The sequence below is a fragment of the Bubalus bubalis genome, chromosome 2, assembly GCF_019923935.1.
Source record: "Bubalus bubalis isolate 160015118507 breed Murrah chromosome 2, NDDB_SH_1, whole genome shotgun sequence".
In the NCBI taxonomy this organism is placed as follows: domain Eukaryota; kingdom Metazoa; phylum Chordata; class Mammalia; order Artiodactyla; family Bovidae; genus Bubalus; species Bubalus bubalis.
Window position 1 is genome coordinate 58,101,302 of NC_059158.1, and position 17,813 is coordinate 58,119,114.

The 17,813-nt window shown below is 41.8% G+C and overlaps 1 protein-coding gene across 5 annotated transcripts in view; it reads right to left on the minus strand.

Annotated features, from left to right (window-relative positions):
- INPP1 (inositol polyphosphate-1-phosphatase) overlaps nt 1-17,813 on the minus strand; it is a 37,597-nt gene that overhangs the window by 11,776 nt on the left and 8,008 nt on the right. Inside the window, exon 1 of one of the 5 annotated variants that reach the window (XM_025273356.3) lies at nt 15,367-15,806. The exons of 1 other annotated variant lie outside the window; for it this stretch is intronic. The gene's annotated coding sequence lies outside the window, so the exon portion shown is untranslated. Of the gene's footprint in view, nt 1-1,405; nt 2,205-15,362; nt 15,807-17,813 lie in introns of those variants that run through there. 3 more of the 5 variants (XM_025273360.3, XM_044932451.2, XM_044932455.2) reach the window with 3 other exon arrangements.

Here is a 17,813-nt window from a genome sequence, read left to right on the forward strand (position 1 = left end):
AAAAAGATCTTAAATACTGGTGGAAGATAGATAAACTATTATATAGTTATTAAACAATAGTTTTGAAGAAATTTAATAGGAATATGTTAAAATGCTATAATGTTAAGTATATATAGTATCACAGTATGTTCCTAATTTGTGTTTAATACACACACACACTCTGTTTATACATATGGAGAGAGAGTTTGAAAGACTAGGGTAGTTAAATGTTTAATGGTGGTTATCACTGGGTACTAGAATTGTGGAGGATTTTTCTTATGCTTTTCTGTAATTATCAAATATTCTACAGTAAATAATACTGTTTTTATAATAATAAATGATATGTTAAAATGCTTTAGGACAATTAAGCACAAAGGACCGCAAGTCCCGAAGATATCTGTCCAAACAAAGTGGTACTATGGCAACAACACAAATCCAGATAACAGAGACGATGGAGTTAGAAATTAAAAACACCTGCCTGCCTTAGCTTTCCCCCCAAGGAATAAATACATTAAAAAAAATCACTTTGGTCAACAAACTTCAACATTAAGAAAAATAATTATATTAATATAGCTGAGGCATCTTGACTTAGAAATAACTTATGGCATCTATATGCTATTAATTATGTTTTATATAATATATACATGCATGGATATATATATATATCAGTAGAATACATAAGTTCCAAGTATATAAATTCAATAATTTTTATTTCTTAGTATGCATTATATAGTTATTATAAGGGAAAAGAATTAATGAACTAAGAGTATCTAAGTAACTTTTTATCTTAAAAACAGCATGAAGATTTTAAGGAGTCCAATTAGAAAACTTTCTAGATTAACAGTCAGTGTGTGTGTGTGTGTGCGCGTGTGTGCGTGTGCGTGCTCAGTCATGTCTGACTCTTTGTGAGCCCACGGACTGTAGCCCACCACGCTCCTCTGTCCATGGAACTTCCCAGGCAAGAATACTGGAGTGGGTTGCCATTTCCTCCACTATGAGATCTTCCTCACCCAGGACTGAACCCACATCTCTTGTGTCTCCTGCATTGGCAGGCAGATTCTTTACCCCTAGATTAATAATACCAGCAGGGAATTCCCTGGCGGTCCAGTGATTAGGACTCCAGGCTCTCACTGCTGAGGGCCCAGGTTTAATCCCTGGTCAGGGACAAAAAGTCCACAAGCCACACAGTGCAGCCAAAAGAAATAAAAGCTTCCATCTCATGGATATTATTAAAAAATACCAGTATTGTCTATTTTACTCCACTTTGTTAAAACTGATTACCTTTTTTAAAAGAAACACCGTACCACCACACCGTTGAATAACCAAAAGTCTCCCCCATGATGTCCTGAGAACTCATTCAGGTGAGTTACACAGGTTACAAGCTCCAGGCATCACCACCACCCTTCTCTTCACACAGAAAACTCACCAACCTAGTCCTGATAAGTTTCTATACAGCCTTTGAGAGATCTGGTATGTCTCCCCTTGGAACCTGAGAACCTGATCTTTATTTCCTCAATAACGAGTATTCTCACGTCACCTGAGCAGAGCAACTTGACCAACGGGGGAAAAAATTCAGCTCTAAACTTCAGCCCCATAATTAACAGGGGCACAGATTTTCAGAATTCATCATAATACAGTAAATCAGGTTTTTCAGTTCCAAGGTTATCCCAGCACTCAAACTTAACCACCCTTTTAACACTACGGTATCTTGTCAAGCTCCAGGCTGAACACCCAGTTTCAGCTCAGGATGAGGCTTTCTGTAAGCCACCCCCTGAACTTCTTTAGCTCCAGGGTCCAAGCACCCTTAAAAAAAAATCTCTCCCAGCCATCATCATCTACATGCAAGACTTCCTAATTAATCTGCACAGCTAGCCGGCTGCTTTCTGGCTGACTGGACTGTTTTGTCCGAATGAACGAGGCCCCGTCCTCTGTGTTTCTCTCCATTAACTGCTTCCGAATCTCTCTCTCTGTTCTCAACTCGGTTCACTCTGCAGGCCGCAGCACTCAGGGGCGTACTGGACAATTTGCCCTCACTTTGAAGGACTCAACGTGCGAGAAACTGTCTTAGAAGAAACTGAGTTGTATATCCAATACAGAATTTCTTTGAGCTTCTTAACAGCTCATACTAACACTTGTGGACATTATTATTTACATGATTTTTAAAAGGAAGTTTATATACTCATGACTCACCTAAGTTAGATTTAAACATTTCAAATACTTTATAAGTGAAAATTATTACAGACTCATGATAAGTAAGTTGGAGAAGGCAATGGCACCCCAACTCCAGTACTCTTGCCTGGAAAATCTCATGGACGGAGGAGCCTGGTGGGCTGCGGTCCATGGGGTCGTGAAGACTCGGGCATGACTGAGCGACTTCACTTTCACTTTTCACTTTCATGCATTGGAGAAGGCAATGGAACCCACTCCAGTGTTCCTTCCTGGAGAATCCCAGGGACGGGGGAGCCTGGTGGGCTTCCGTCTATGGGGTCGCATAGAGTCGGACACGACTGAAGTGACTTAACAGCAGCAGCAGCAGATAAGTAAGTTATTGCATTTACCATAATTTAATAGCCTTGAATATGGAAGAAAATCCTTGGGATTAGTGGTTAATGGGTGTTCTGAGAACCACATGTTAGAAGTACCTAAGGTGTCTACTACAAGACAGATTTCTGGGTTCCATCCCAAGCTAGAGAGTCAGAACCTCTGGAGACAGGGCCCAGGAATTTGTATGTTTGTCAGCTTCCTAGATGACGCTCAGCACTGAGATGTAATGGCCACTGTTCTTAAGGCTGTTCGTCCTTCAATACTGTGCTGGTAATCTCAGCGGGGCTCAGGCATCTCGGTGGGACCATGCGCTCTCAGTTATCCATGCACAGAAACAGACCCAGGCTAAAATAATAACAGCCAGTATGCAGTAGGTGCTTAGTTTATGGCAGGTATCCTTCTAAGCACTCTACATATTGTTAACTCTAATTCTCATACAACCCTACAAAGAAAATACTATTATCTCTATTTTAACTGATAAAGAAACTGAGGCACAAGAGGGTTAAGTAATTTGCCCAAAACCACACAGGTGGGAAGTGGCTAGGACAAGATTCAAGCCCAAGAAAACTGGTAGCAAACTTCATTGGCTAAGCCAGTGCTCTAGCCAATAAAATCTTCATAAATTGTTAGTTGTTAACTAAGGGAAGAAATGAGCAATCATGGGATCAATAATCACTAAACTATTACTATAAGGTACTACTGCTGCTGCTAAGTCGCTTCAGTCGTGTCTGACTCTGTGCGACCCCATAGACGGCAGGCCACCAGGCTCCCCCGTCCCTGGGATTCTCCAGGAAAGAACACTGGAGTGGGTTCCATTGCCTTCTCCAATGCATGAAAGTGAAAAGTGAAAGTGAAGTCACTCAGTCGTGTCTGACTCTTAGTGACCCCATGGACTGCAGCCCACCAGGCTCCTCCGTCCATGGGATTTTCCAGGCAAGAGTACTGGAGTGGGGTGCCATCGCCTTCTCCAATATTCTTCACTGCTGCTACTGCTGCTACGTCGCTTCAGTCATGTCCGACTCTGTGCGACCCCATAGACAGCAGCCCATCAGGCTCCTCCGCCCATGGGATTCTCCAGGCAACAGTACTGGAGTGGGGTGCCACTGCCTTCTGCGAATTAGCTGTGTGGCATTAGGTAATTTACCTACCCTCTTTCTTCATCTGCCATATGAAGACAATACTTATCTTGTGGAACATGCTCCCAGAGTCATAAGAAACCATACATGCTTAAAGATCAAGCACAGAGCCTTACATATAGTAGAGGGGATCTTCCCAGCCTAGGGATCAAAGACGTGTCTCTAAGTCTCCTGCGTTGGCAGGCGGGCTCTTTACCACTAGCGCCACATGGGAAGCCCGTAACAAATGACAGCAACGACTATTAAATAGTTTCACAGAACTCACAACCACAGTCCCTACTTGAAAAATAAGAGGTTGGCAGCTTTGTTACGGGTCACTGAAATCTTTTCTGAAAATTTACTACTCTATTAAATCCAAAAGGCTGGAATCTACTTGCAATTATTCGAATGACCCAGAAAAAAGTTCCTTTATGAAGGCCGGATCTGATTGCTTCGGTTTCTGGGCGTCTGGGTAGAAACTCTGGCTCCTGGATGTTGAAGACTACTCTGGCTTCAAGGTAGACTATCTACAGATGGCTCCGGAGGGTCATTATTCTGTCAAGGGGTCATTTCGTCAGGAAATCTATAGAGATTCTAAGGCCAACGGTGTCTGTTCTTGTGGGAGGGGCCTGGTTGTACCGGAAGCTGGCCGTGCCCTGTGTTGTTCGTGAGGATGGAAGTGGGACAAAACAGACGAGGGCATCAACAAAACAGAAATGCTCGCTAATGAGTAGGCAAATAGGTCAGAGCATTTCTGTTGACAGTCATTCCTTCCTGCAGATAATCCACTCCTTTTACAGAGCCCACATTCTTGCCCATTAGACAACTCCACCCCATGCCCACCATTCATGACTTCAATTCACGCTTTCACTCATCCCTGGAGGACTGGCAATTTGCAGTGACTGTGTGGTGGCCTTGACTGACTGCTATTGCTGTTGGGGAAAACAGCTCAACTTCCATGAGATACCCGGGTGTTTCACTAGAACTGTTTTTGGTGACCTCTCACGGGGTGCAGCTGTCCAGGACTCACCCTGGGCAGGCACATGCTGAGGCTGGCCAAAACTCTCTTTAGCTCACATTGCTCTTGTAGGGGGAACAGAGACCTTGTTCCTCATCCCCTTCCAGCTTAGGGCTGCTTCAGGGAGTAGTTTAAAGAATGGAAGCTGCCCAAGCAGAAAGGATGGTATACAGAATTGAGCCCACACAGAGGGGCTCAACTAGATCAACCGATGATGGTGAATGTGCAATTTGCTAACAGCAGCCTCCCCTGACACCCCTAGGAGACGCTCATCTGCCCACCTGGTCACTTAGGCCAGAAGGAAGACCACACCACAAGCACTAACAGGGATTTATAAACTACCTTTCAGCTCATTGGAAGTTGAGTTGTCCTCCCAGTGTATAAGCTTTGTTCAGCTTTCAGAGACTTGGTCATCACACATTTCTCGAAACCCACTGAGTGGGACAGCACGGCACAGCCTGTGCCTCGTTTGTGTCGCTCTACTTTGATATCTGCGATACTATGGCCAGCACTTCACAGGCTCTGACTAAGCCCGGCACTTCAGGGGCTGCTCTCCCACTCTTGGTCTGTTTATTCCCACGCTCTGGGCAGATCATTCATTTACACATGCTGTTCCCTCCTGCCTGTATGCCTGATGTCTACTTGCCTTCTCAGAATCTATTCAAGGACAAGAAACTTGAACAGATGCTTCATCAAAGGGGCTATTCAGCTGGCCAATAAATATATGAAAAGATAATACTTATTAATATAATAAAAGATAATGTTAATAATTAATTAATAATCAGGAAAATGCAACTTAAAAAGCACTACAGGGTACCACTGCATGTCTGACCAAAGAGCTAAAAGTAAAGATTGAAAATGTCAAGGTTTGCTAAGGATGTGAAGCAATGAGCCTCTTCCACTGTGAATGAAATTGGTACAACCATGTTGGAAAACTAGAATTTGTTGACTATAAGAATGACCTATGACCCAGCAATTTCTCTTGTAGCCTTGTCCTCAACAGAAATTTCTGCACATGTATATTAAAAGACATATACAATATTTATGAGCAGCATAATTTCAAAATCACCACAGATGGTGACTGCAGCCATGAAATTAAAAGATGCTTGCTCCTCAGAAGAAAAGTTATGACCCACCTAGACAGCATATTAAAAAGCAGAGATATTACTTTGCCAACAAAGGTCTGTCTAGTCAAGGCTATGGTTTTTCCAGTAGTCATGTATGGATGTGAGAGTTGGACTATAAAGAAAGCTGAGCCCTGAAGTGATGCTTTTGAACTGTGGTGTTGGAGAAGACTCTTGAGAGTCCCTTGGACTGTGAGGCGATCCAACCAGTCCAACCTAAAGAAAATCAGTCCTGAATATTCCTTGGAAGGACAGATGCTGAAGCTGAAACTCCAATACTTTGGCCACCTGATGCAAAGAACTGACTAATTGGAAAAGACCCTGACACTGGGAAAGATTGAAGGTGGGAGGAGAAGGGGATGACAGAGGATGAGATGGTTGGATGGCATCACTGATTCAACGGACACGAGTTTGAGTAAACTCCGGGAGTTGGTGATGGACTGGGAAGCCTGGTGTGCTGCAGTCCATGGGGCTGCAAAGAGTCAGACATGACTGAGCAACTGAACTGAACTGAACACTAGAAATAACCCAAGTGACCATGAACAATAAAATGAAATAAACTGAGGCAGACTTACAGAAGAAAATACTATACAGCAGTGAGAATTATTAAATTACTGCTTTGGGCAATAACATGGATTCATCTCACAAAGGCATACTGCTGAGTGAAAGAAGTCAGACACCAAAAAAAATACACTGAGCAATTTAATTTAGTTGATGTTCAAGAGAAGGCAAAACTAACTTATGGTGTTAGAAGTTGCAATGGGGGTTACCCTTAGAGAAGGAGGAGGGATTACTTACTGATGGGGGTAAATGATGGGGCCTTTAGGCACTGGGAATGTTCTGGATTTGAGTGATGGTTATGTGGGCAGACTGACTTTGTTTACATGCATCAAGCTACACACTCGGGCCTTGCATACTTTTCTGCATGTATTTCTAATTGAATAAAAGTTTTTAAAAGGGTGTGTGTGTAGAGAGGAGAGTCCGTGTGACAGTTCGCTCCTCCAGGAGCCATGCCTGACCCTCCATCTTTTGTACCAGGGCCATGGGAGAATGCAGGCATGCTAAATCTCTTTTCCAGCCCTCCAACACACTGTATACTGGTTTGCTTCTCTGTGCTCTGTCTGGCAGGAGATTTAAATGTGTGTGGTTTCTTATGACTCTGAGCGCATACCTCAGAGGTGTTCAATAAATGTTGGCTGAAGAATTTCCTCTTAGCTTTGTAAACACAAAATTCACCTTTGTCATATTGTTTATTACACTTGGTTTGATACCCAAGTGTCATTTCACAGGTGCCATTAGGCACATGGGCCCATAGTTATTTATATCAAAGCCTACATATAATCAGGGCTTCCCTGGTAGCTTAGTCAGTAAAGAATCCCTCTGCAACACAGGAGACCAGGGTTTGATCCCTGGGTCAGGAAGATCCACTGCAGAAGGAAATGGCAACCCACTCCAGTATTCTTGCCTGGAGAATTCCACAGACAGAGAAGGTCCCTGGGGTTGCAAGAGTCTGACACAACTTAGTGACTAAACCAACACCACCACTACATACATCCTACATTCATTTACAAAAACAAGCCAAAGCTGTATCTGGATGATTAGCAACTGAACTACATTTCTGAGCACCAAAGAAGATTCTGATATCATGCTCTGTCATCTGGCAGTGACCTATCTTAATTAACTTCATTGATTAAATGGCCCAAAATGTTAAATTTAATTTGGCTTCGTTAGAGAAGACATTAACTAGGGGATATGTAAATTCATCTATTTAACCTTCACATTTCTCTCTCCCTTCTTCCCATCCTTCAAACAGTGTTGACATACAGGCCTGTCTCTAGGCTGATCAGTCTACCTCACCCTAGCCCTACTGAGGCTGCTCTTGGACCACATTAGCCCACATTTCTGCTCACTGATGGGCCTCAAAGCAATAGATCACAAAGATAGCCTCTATCCTCAAATGTTATTTGGGTAGCTTTTAAGTGAGAGCTTGTGCTAAAGTAGTGTTTTCCAAATGAGTAAGATCAAGAATTAATTGAAACATTCATTAAAAATATAGAGTTTTAGACTTCCCCTGGAGATATTGATCCAGGAGATCTGGGTTGAGGACAGGGAATGTTATTCAGCTATTTTTATTCAACAATTTAAGGAAACACCAGGTTCAACCATCAGTAATGTCTCTCACTGGGTATTCAGGAGCAGAACAGAGAAACACTATTAGCTACTGCAACTGCCTTGGTTGGCTAAGGGTCAACTATATTGACCTTTTTTGTAACAAAAATTAAGTGCTGGAAAAAAAGTTGATCTACATAATAAGTATTTCACATTAGCATAATATTGCCATTGAAATATAGACTTCAATGTTTTCTCAGAATGCATTTGAAAAGTATGAAAAAATATTCCATTTAGAAATACTTTTAAATTTGATAGTGACTCCTTTTTATCCTCTCCTCCAGAGTTAGAAACATTTTCATTAACTATAAGCTCTTTTCTATCCGCTACCTTCCAACTACGCACTTAAACTTCTGTATGCTAAAAGATGTTTTTAGCATACCACCGAGGTGTCAGAAATGAAACCTGAAATCATACAGAATATTAAAAAAAAAAAGAAAGTAGATTCAGTGTAGCTATCTTAATTGTGGGAAAAAATAAAATATTTTAAAATGTAATGCCTAATTCAAGACAAAAAGAAAAGACACAAGAAGTATGGCTTGTAGAAAGAATCTTTTCCAGCAGAATATTAGTTTGGTAGCTGTTAATCCTATCATTAATCTTGTTGTTTTCCAGTAGCTAAGTCGTGTCTGACTCTTTGCAACCTCATGCACTAGCACACCAGGGTCCTCTGTCCTCAATTATCTCCCAGAGTTTGCTCAAATTCATTTCCATTGAGTTAGTGATGCTATCTAACTGTCTCATCTGCTATCAGTCCCTTCTCCTTTTGCTTTCAATCCTTCCCAGTATCAGGGTCTTTTCCAGTGAGTTGGCTCTTCGCATCAGGTGGCCAAAGTATTGGAGCTTCAGCTTCAGCATCAGTCCTTCCAATGAATATTCAGAATACTCCCGAGATTCTTCTCTAGCACCACAGTTCGAAAGCATCAACTCTTTGGCACCCAGCCTTGTTTATGGTACAACTCTCACATCCATACACGACTACTGGAAAGACTGGAGCTTTGACTGTATGGACCTTTGTCGGCAAAGCGATGTCTTTCCTCTCTAGGTTTGTCATAGCTTTCCTTTCAAGGAGTAAGGTCTTTTAATTTCATAGCTGTAGTCAACATCCACAGTGATTTAGGAACACAGGAAAATAAAATCTGTCACTATTCCCACTTTTCCCCCCTTTTACTTGCCATGAAGTGATGGGACTATATGCCATGATCTTAGTTTTTTGAATGTTGGGCTTTAAAGTCAGCTTTTTCACTCTGCTCTTTCACCTTCATCAAGAGGCTCCTTAGTTCTTCACTTTCTGCCATTAGAGTGGTATCATCTGCATATCTAAGGTTGCTTTCTCCATGAATATCATTAATCTTATTAATCCTCAAATCCATTTTTAATGTTTCCTTTTGAATGTAACATTTTTAGTCATTTTATCTTTTCTTCTGAACTTTGCAACACTTACTTTTGGCACCAACTCACTTAACACTTGCTTTTTATGGTCTATAGGAGCCATGTTTAGGCCACAGGAGAGCTGGTTTTTAGGCTCTGCTTGGACTTTAACCAACCAGGTGTAAAACCTTAGCCACATGGGTAAGCTCTCAGGGACTTGTTTTCCTCATTTTTGCAAACATAAAAAAGGAAAAGAAAGAAAGGACAGAGAGATTGGAGGAGATGATTTCTATGGTCTGTTCCAGTTCCAAATTTTTTGACTTTTTAATTATCCATTTTCCAGATAAAACAGGTTGGGGAATATTATTCAGCCTTAAAAAGGAATGACATTTTCTGGCATATGCCTCAATATGCATGAACCTTGGAAACACTATCCTAATTATAAGAAGCCAGGCTTAAAAAAAACAAGTATTGTATGATTCCACTTATATGAGGGACCCAGAATAGTTAAATTCATAGAGACAGAAAGTAGAATGGTGGTTACCAGGGCTGGGAGAAGCTGGCAATGGGGAGTTATTGTTTAATGGATCCTGAGTTTCAATTTGGGATGATAGGAAAGTTCTGGAAATGGATAGTGATGATGGTTGTATAACAGTGGAAATGTACTTAATGCAAGAGCAATGCATACTTGAAATTGGTTAAAATGGTAATTTTATGTTATATGTATTTAACTATGATTTTTAAAGAGTAAAACACAAAATTACAAGTTCAAAAATACGTACATTTCAAAAGCTTTTGATGTTTATCATCAACCTAATAAGGAATGGCATAATAAATATTGTTGGTTGAATGAAAAAAAAAACAAGGTTGGGGAGAAGTCATGAAAATTAAGTTGAAAAAGAGCACTAAGCTCTTTACCTTGTATTTGATTTTACACTGCAATCACACTGGTTTTATTGTTTTGGCCGTGTTGTGTGGCATACAGAACCTTAATTCCCCAACCAGAAATTGAACTCATACCCCCTGCATTGGGAGCAAGGAGTCTTAACCACTGGACTGCCAGAAAAGTACCCACACTGGTTTTTACACTTAAATTGTGTTTCTGGGTTACAGCGGTTTGGGTTAGTGAACCTTGTGAAGAAGGCCTAAGCCCCTGACCCCAATTCTAATTGGTCCCTCTCTAAGAGGTTTTAAGTTCCTTGAGAACAGGACACACAATTTTTTATCTCCTCATGATACACAGTGGGAATTCTGTAATTTAACTGACTGATATCATTCCATTTGAGATAAACAAGTTTAAAAGGATTTTATTGCACTAAGATTAATCTGTAAGGGTTTATTCATTATGTAAATTTTAGGATTATAATTGTGAGGAAACATGATTCAAAGGAGTTCTTAACACAACATTTTAGAAGACGGTTATTATTATTTATTTCTGCAGTGATAAATTACATGACCTAAAATATATTCTCTGAATATTATAGCAAGAAAGCAAAGACCACAGATTACATTATATGTCATTTTGGCAGACTGGATTTCTGGCAGCCTATATCTTATCATTCTACTTCCATTTTGTAGAGGTGAATGTTTATTTTTAACAGATATTTAAGGAACACAAAGAAATAGTACCTTTTACTTGAAAAGGTCAAAATACTAAAAAGATATAAAAGGTTCATTAAAGCCACTAATACATTAATATACTAAATGCGCTTGCATTCTTGTTAATTCTGAAACCATAGGTAATTGTCTAAGCTGGTTAATATTTATCTTCTTGATCTCATTTTCCCATTTTTATTTCCCTCATTTTTTGCTATTCATGGAAGCTTACAGTCAGCCATATTTTAAAAACAGATCTTTTATGATTCCCAGATCAAACTGAGATTATATGGGGTTATATGTCATTGTGGCAAACTCCAAGGAGTTAGCTAGAGGGGTTTTCTAGAACTTGGGAGATGAGATCCTATTTTTGAAACTGCTACTAAGTCGCTTCAGTCGTGTCCGACTCTATGTGACCCCATGGACTGCAGCCTACCAGGCTCCTCCATCCATGGGATTTTCCAGGCAAGAGTACTGGAGTGGGGTGCCATCGCCTTCGCTGATTTTTTTTTTAAAGTTTAAGTACATTAGGATTACCTTAGCCATATTAAATAACGTTTTCCTTTAGTCATTTGAATTTAATCCTTTGCTATTTATTACAGCTCTCATTAGTATCAAGGGAAACCTACCATCATCACTTTGTAAAGAAAAGGACAAATTTAAGTATCTATTGATAAAGTTAGCAAATACTTACATTAATTTAAACTTGGATAATTAAGTTAAAAGATGTTAAATACTGAGCTGATTAAAATGAAAACAAGAAAGCAAGGAACTCTTTTCCACCTTTCAAAAAGAAAAACAAAAAAAAAAAGACAGAGTGCCAAAGGAATAGAGACAGAAAGAAACAAATACTTTCCATGTGGTAATTCATCTGAATGAATTCTTTTATAGATAATTAATATTTTACTTTGTCAATTCGTTTTCATATATAATTAACCAATTTTATGCCCAAGTTTTGTTTTGTTTTTTTTCTTCTTTTAGATGGTATTGGGTCATTTTAATAAAAGTTATAAATAAGATACTAAAATTTGCATGCTGGTCCTCCCTGAAGTAACAAATAAGGCTGTTATATGAAAGAGAAATGATCAGATACAATGTTTTGCTGTAGATTACTTTCACAGTTAGTTAGTTCAGTCGCTCAGTCGTGTCCGACTCTTTGCGACCCCATGAACTGCAGCACACCAGGCCTCCCTGTCCATCACCAACTCCCAGAGTTCACTCAAACCCATGTCCATCGAGGCGGTGATGCCATCCAGCCATCTCATCCTCTGTCGTCCCCTTCTCCTCCTGCACCCAATCCCTCCCAGCATCAGGGTCTTTTCCAATGAGTCAACTCTTCACATGAGGTGGCCAAAGTACTGGAGTTTCAGCTTCAGCATAAGTCCTTCCAATGAATACCCAGGACTGATCTCCTTTAGGATGGACTGGTTGGATCTCCTTGCAGTCCAAGGGACTCTCAAGAGTCTTCTCCAACACCACAGTTCAAAAGCATCAATTCTTCGGCGCTCAGCCTTCTTTACAGTCCAACTCTCACATCCATACACGACCACTGGAAAAACCATAGCCTTGACTAGACGAACCTTTGTTGGCAAAGTAATGTCTCTGCTTTTGAATATGCTATCTAGGTTGGTCATAACTTTCCTTCCAAGGAGTAAGCGTCTTTTAATTTCATGGCTGCAGTCACCATCTACAGTGATTTTGGAGCCCAGAAAAATAAAGTCTGACACTGTTTCCACTGTTTCCCCATCTATTTCCCATGAAGTGGTGGGACCGGATGCCATCATCTTAGTTTTCTGAATGTTGAGCTTTAAGCCAGCTTTTTCACTCTCCACTTTCACTTTCATCAAGAGGCTTTTTAGTTCCTCTTCACTTTCTGCCATAAGGGTGGTGTCATCTGCATATCTGAGGTTATTGATATTTCTCCTGGCAATCTTGATTCCAGCTTGTGCTTCTTCCAGCCCAGCGTTTCTCATGATGTACTCTGCATAGAAGTTAAATAAGCAGGGTGACAATATACAGCCTTGACATACTCCTTTTCCTATTTGGAACCAGGCTGTTGTTCCATGTCCAGTTCTTTTTTTTTTTTTTTTTCCATGTCCAGTTCTAACTGTTGCTTCCTGACCTGCATATAGGTTTCTCAAGAGGCAGGTCAGGTGGTCTGGTATTCCCATCTCTTTCAGAATTTTCCACAGTGTATTGTGGTCCACACAGTCAAAGGCTTTGGCATTGTCAACAAAGCAGAACCTGCACTAAATATCCATTAATAAAATACTCTTATAACATTAAAGAACTTAAATTAAGATTGCCTACCACAAAAAAGAGACTGAATATGTAAAAATCTTTGCTAAATTCAATCACCCTGGAAGGCTTGACTAAGAATGATATAAAAGTTTCAGATTTCTTCAATGTGTGACATTATCACATTAGCAAAACCACAGTTTCCATTTATGAACATGTTATCTTCAGGAATGGTAAGAGATTATATCAGCAACAGTTATTGCCTATCTGTGATTTCCAATCTTGCCTTTTGTGTTTGTTCTGGTTTGCCCTTTGAAATTTTTATCATTTTGACCTATTTTAAGTATCTTCTTTCCCTTAGAAATTCTGATTCAGGAAATCCCAGGTAGCAAACTGGAAGTCTTTTAAAACCAATGCTGTCCTCCCCTCCTTTCACGTGCCCTTTAGTCCCTGGGTAATTTTAAAAATTAGACAAGTTTGGGGACTGCTACTCACCAATCATGAGAGATGAGAAACAAAGTACCCTCAGCTCTTCCTTCATCTCTAAACTCCAAATCAAACAAAAACATCAATCTAGAGAGTTTTATTTGCTTCATTAATTTAAGCAATTAATTAATGCTTAAGCAATTAATGCTTAAGATTCAAAATATTTTAACAAGGACATTTATTGAGGGCACATATCTAGAAAAATTTCATAAATATAGCATCCTCACACTTAATAAATGAAGACACATGGTTTTATTATCACCATTATCTCAGGCAATTTGTCTACAAAATGAAATGGATTAAGACATATTCTAATTGGTATCAGAGACAGAAATAAATGTATAATGAATACTGTAAAGCTTTTGTTTGCTGCTGCTGCTGCTAAGTCGCTTCAGTCGTGTCCAACTCTGTGCGACCCCAAAGACGCCCTAACAGGCCTTATATTTCAAATTAGACATGATTTTTTTTTTCAGAACTACCACTAGTATGGCTGTATTTAAATCTATAATAAGACATTTCACATTAAATAGTGTGAGTCCAAGCTGCAATTTCCAACCAAGTGGTAATTTAGTCCAAAAGCTTGAAACGAAATGGTAGCTTATTCTATGAAAAAATAAATTGTAACTTTATGCATTTTACGTAATCTTCTTCATGACTATGAGTAAGAACTAACTTCAAGAGTAGTTTAAAAATCCACAAGAGCTTAAAAGTAGATTCTAAGAATACAAATATCTGCCTCGAAAAAACGAACTGTTCTCTTACCTTTCTCCCTCTAATATTCCCGATTTTAAAAAGTAAAAAATTAGGTCACTTAGCTAAGTCATCAGTCAATAGTGGTTCGGTAGATTATTTTCATCATTAGACTATTATGAGGCTGAGTACGGCTGATCCTTATCAACTTCTTTGATTTTTAAAGCTAGGAGTCACAGGAAAAAAGTAAAAAAAAAAGGTTTTAGTCAACATGTGGGATGCACTCAAGAGGTCTATCCACACAGCCTTAACCCACTGTTCTGTGAAAGTGAACGCATTCACACAGCGGGCAAACTTCTGCTTATTCAACACTTTAAAAGTAGCTTTAAAACGGAAAAATCCCCCAAATACTCTAATCGTTTCTATGTATTCTTCATGAATGTAATAAATAATCTAGGACTTTTTTTTCACGCTCTTTGTGCCTTAACAATATACTTAATTCGGCCAAACCCATGTGAACTATTTTCCCTTCTACTCTGGTCACACCAAGTAACTATGCACATCTCACAAAACCGCCTTTCAAAATGCAGGGGATTAAAAGCAAGAAGGCAAAGACTTCTAAATATAGTCCCTTCATGTTTATTTTACACTCATCTTATGTCACTAGCGTCAGCCAACAGCGGTGGACACTTGGAAGCATCTCTCAAAGCAAAACGAAGGGGCGCTTGACAGCTACGCCATCTACCTGTTGAACCCGGACCACGGCGCTCGGCTACAGTCAGATCAGCTTCTACGACTTAAAAATGCTAATGATCGAATTAAAAAAAAAAAGTTGTTTGCCAGTCTTTCTTCCTTCCGTCTATTTCTTTCGGGCAGTTTCTGCATAACTGAGGGAGCCAGAGGACTCGAGAGCTCCTCCGCCCGGCTGGTAGCAGCAGCGAGCGGGCCGGGTGGCGGGCTCGCTGCAGTGGGCAGAGGTCATCACAGGCCGGACGGAGAGGAAAGGCGCCCTCCCAACCCAGATTTACTCACCTACCGTGCGGAGAGGCGATGAGTGCGTGCTGTTCGCCCAGCGGGGAGACCCAGATCCGAGTAGGAAGGGAGGTTGTGGCGCCGGGGCGAGGGGCGCGTAAAGAGGAAAACGTATTACCTAAGCCGGGATGCGGAGCCCAGAAGGAGCCTGCAGCCTTTCCCTCCAGAAACGGAAGAGGCGGGGGAGGAGGAGGCGGAAAATGCGGAGGAGGAGGTGGCCCGGCGTGCGAGGCTAGCAAGGGGCGCCGGGCGTACGGCCGCCGGCGCGGCTCCAGGGCGAGGGGCGGGGAGGGCGGCCGTGGTCGTCCGAAAGCGAGGCGCAGCCGGGCGGCGCGCGGCCTGGCTCGGCCGGGGATCGCAGACCGCAGCATCCGCCAAGCCGCCGCCCCCTCGCGTCCCCCGGGACCGCGGCGTGGAAAGCCGCGGTGACGCCTCGAGGCTCCCGGGGCGAAGCGGGCATCCCACGCCTGTCTGCCCGAGTCTGCAACGTCACAAGTGGAGCGTGATGATTCAGAGGGGAGTGCCAGGAAGAGAAGGGCTCCAGGGTCACCTAATCCACTGTTACTGTTTTGTTCTTGCAATCGCCCACAAATTCGGTTTTAGTATCTTCCTCCTCCATTCTTCCCTCCCTCCCCCCCCCCCTTTTTTTTGAGGATTATGGGTTTGACGAACGGGTTGGCAGCTGTGAAGATGGACTTCCTGAGGGTGACAATGGGGTCCCATTGTTCTACTAGAAATGTCAAGCGTGCGGGTTGTTCGGCAAACCCGCGCAGCCTCTCCTGGGCGCTTGACTTAGGTGTGGGCCTAAGGCCACCTTGACCGGAAGCACACCGTGGGTAGGAAACTCGTCTCTCTTAAACGCTTTAAACTGTGGGATTCAGCATACCTTAAGGATGGTTTTGAATGCTGGGTGGAGATAGGAATGAGTGGTGACAGGGAGAAGGGTAGACATTTTTAAAGGGCTACAGAGTTTTGAATAGAAGGGGGGCTGGCCGGCGGCCCAGCAGGCTGGATGTGGTTAGTGAGCACCCTGGGCCTTCTAAAGTCCTTCACACATCCTATCACTTCATGGCACACCTAAGAAATGATCACGTCTGCAGGACCCCAAATGGCAAACAGGCTCATGTAGGAGGGACTGGGCCCTTCCACCTTGGAGGGCAGAGGAGACCACTGTCTATATACTCATTCCTTGGCATGAAATTACAGTGCTCTGTTTTAGTGTTCTAGCTACGGGATTTTCTGATCCCCATTTCCCCAAACCTCCTGAGTTATCAAGACCTGGTCCTCACAGCAGTGGGGAACCACCAAGACAGGGGCCTGGCGCAATGCTCAACTTGTCATAGTCCAGGAAATGATGCTTGAAAGGTTAGTCTCCCAGACAGAACACATCATTTTGCTCCCAGCCTGCTTCTGTGATGTCTGACTGAGACAACTTCTCCTCCCCACCCCTTCTCACCCCCACTCCATTACCAGGCTTTCACTCACTAGCAAGTCCAGCTGATTCATTCTTTCTTGTCTCTCCAGATTCATTTTTTAGATCCATCCCCTTAGGGCTCGTTAGGTCCATTTCCTTTGTTATTGTTTATTTATCATTATCCCATTTCTATCTTTGATGGACAAAGGTCAAGAAATAGTTTGAACATGATATTTGGCAATAAAGAAGTAAATACCAGAATAGTGAGAGCAAAGAATTTGCCCCGAGGGAGGAGGAACTGGGGGAGTGAAGGGTGGAGCAGGATGTTTTTGTGACAAAGCTGTGATCATCTGCAACTGAATCTATTCCACTTTCCACTTTACTACCACAGAGCTCACCCTACATTGCACGTCTCAGTGGGTTGCTTGCTTAAAAGCTTTCACTGGCTCCCCCTTCCGCAGTCCTATGGAGAGCAAGCTTCTGGCAAAGCTTCTCTCCCCCTCCAATCTGTCAACCTCGCCCCCTCACACTTGACACCGTTTTACCACACCACATCTAGTTTCCTAAATGCATAAATTTGTTTCATTCCTTTGTGCCTTTATATATGTTATTTATTTTGCCTGGAGTATTCTCTGCTGCTATGATAATAGCTAATGGCACGAGCTAAGTGCTTTTGTCTTTTATAGCTATTCATTCCTATATCAATCCTATGGTAGGATTACTGTTAATCTCAATTTAATAAACAACAAAACTGTGACTTAGAGAGGTTAACCAATTTACTCAACTATGTAGCATGCATGTGTGGTAAGTTGCTTCAGTCATGTCCAACTCTTTGGGACCCTATGGACTGTCTGTGCATGGGATTCTCCAGGCAAGAATACAGAGTGGGTTCCATGCCCTCTTCCTGCGGATCTTCTCAACCCAGGGACTGAACCCAAGTCTCTTATGTCTCCTGCCTTGGCAAGCAGGTTCTTTACCACTAGCCCTACCTGGAAAGCCCAGAGTGGTGAGACCACGTTAGAACTCAGCAGTATGAC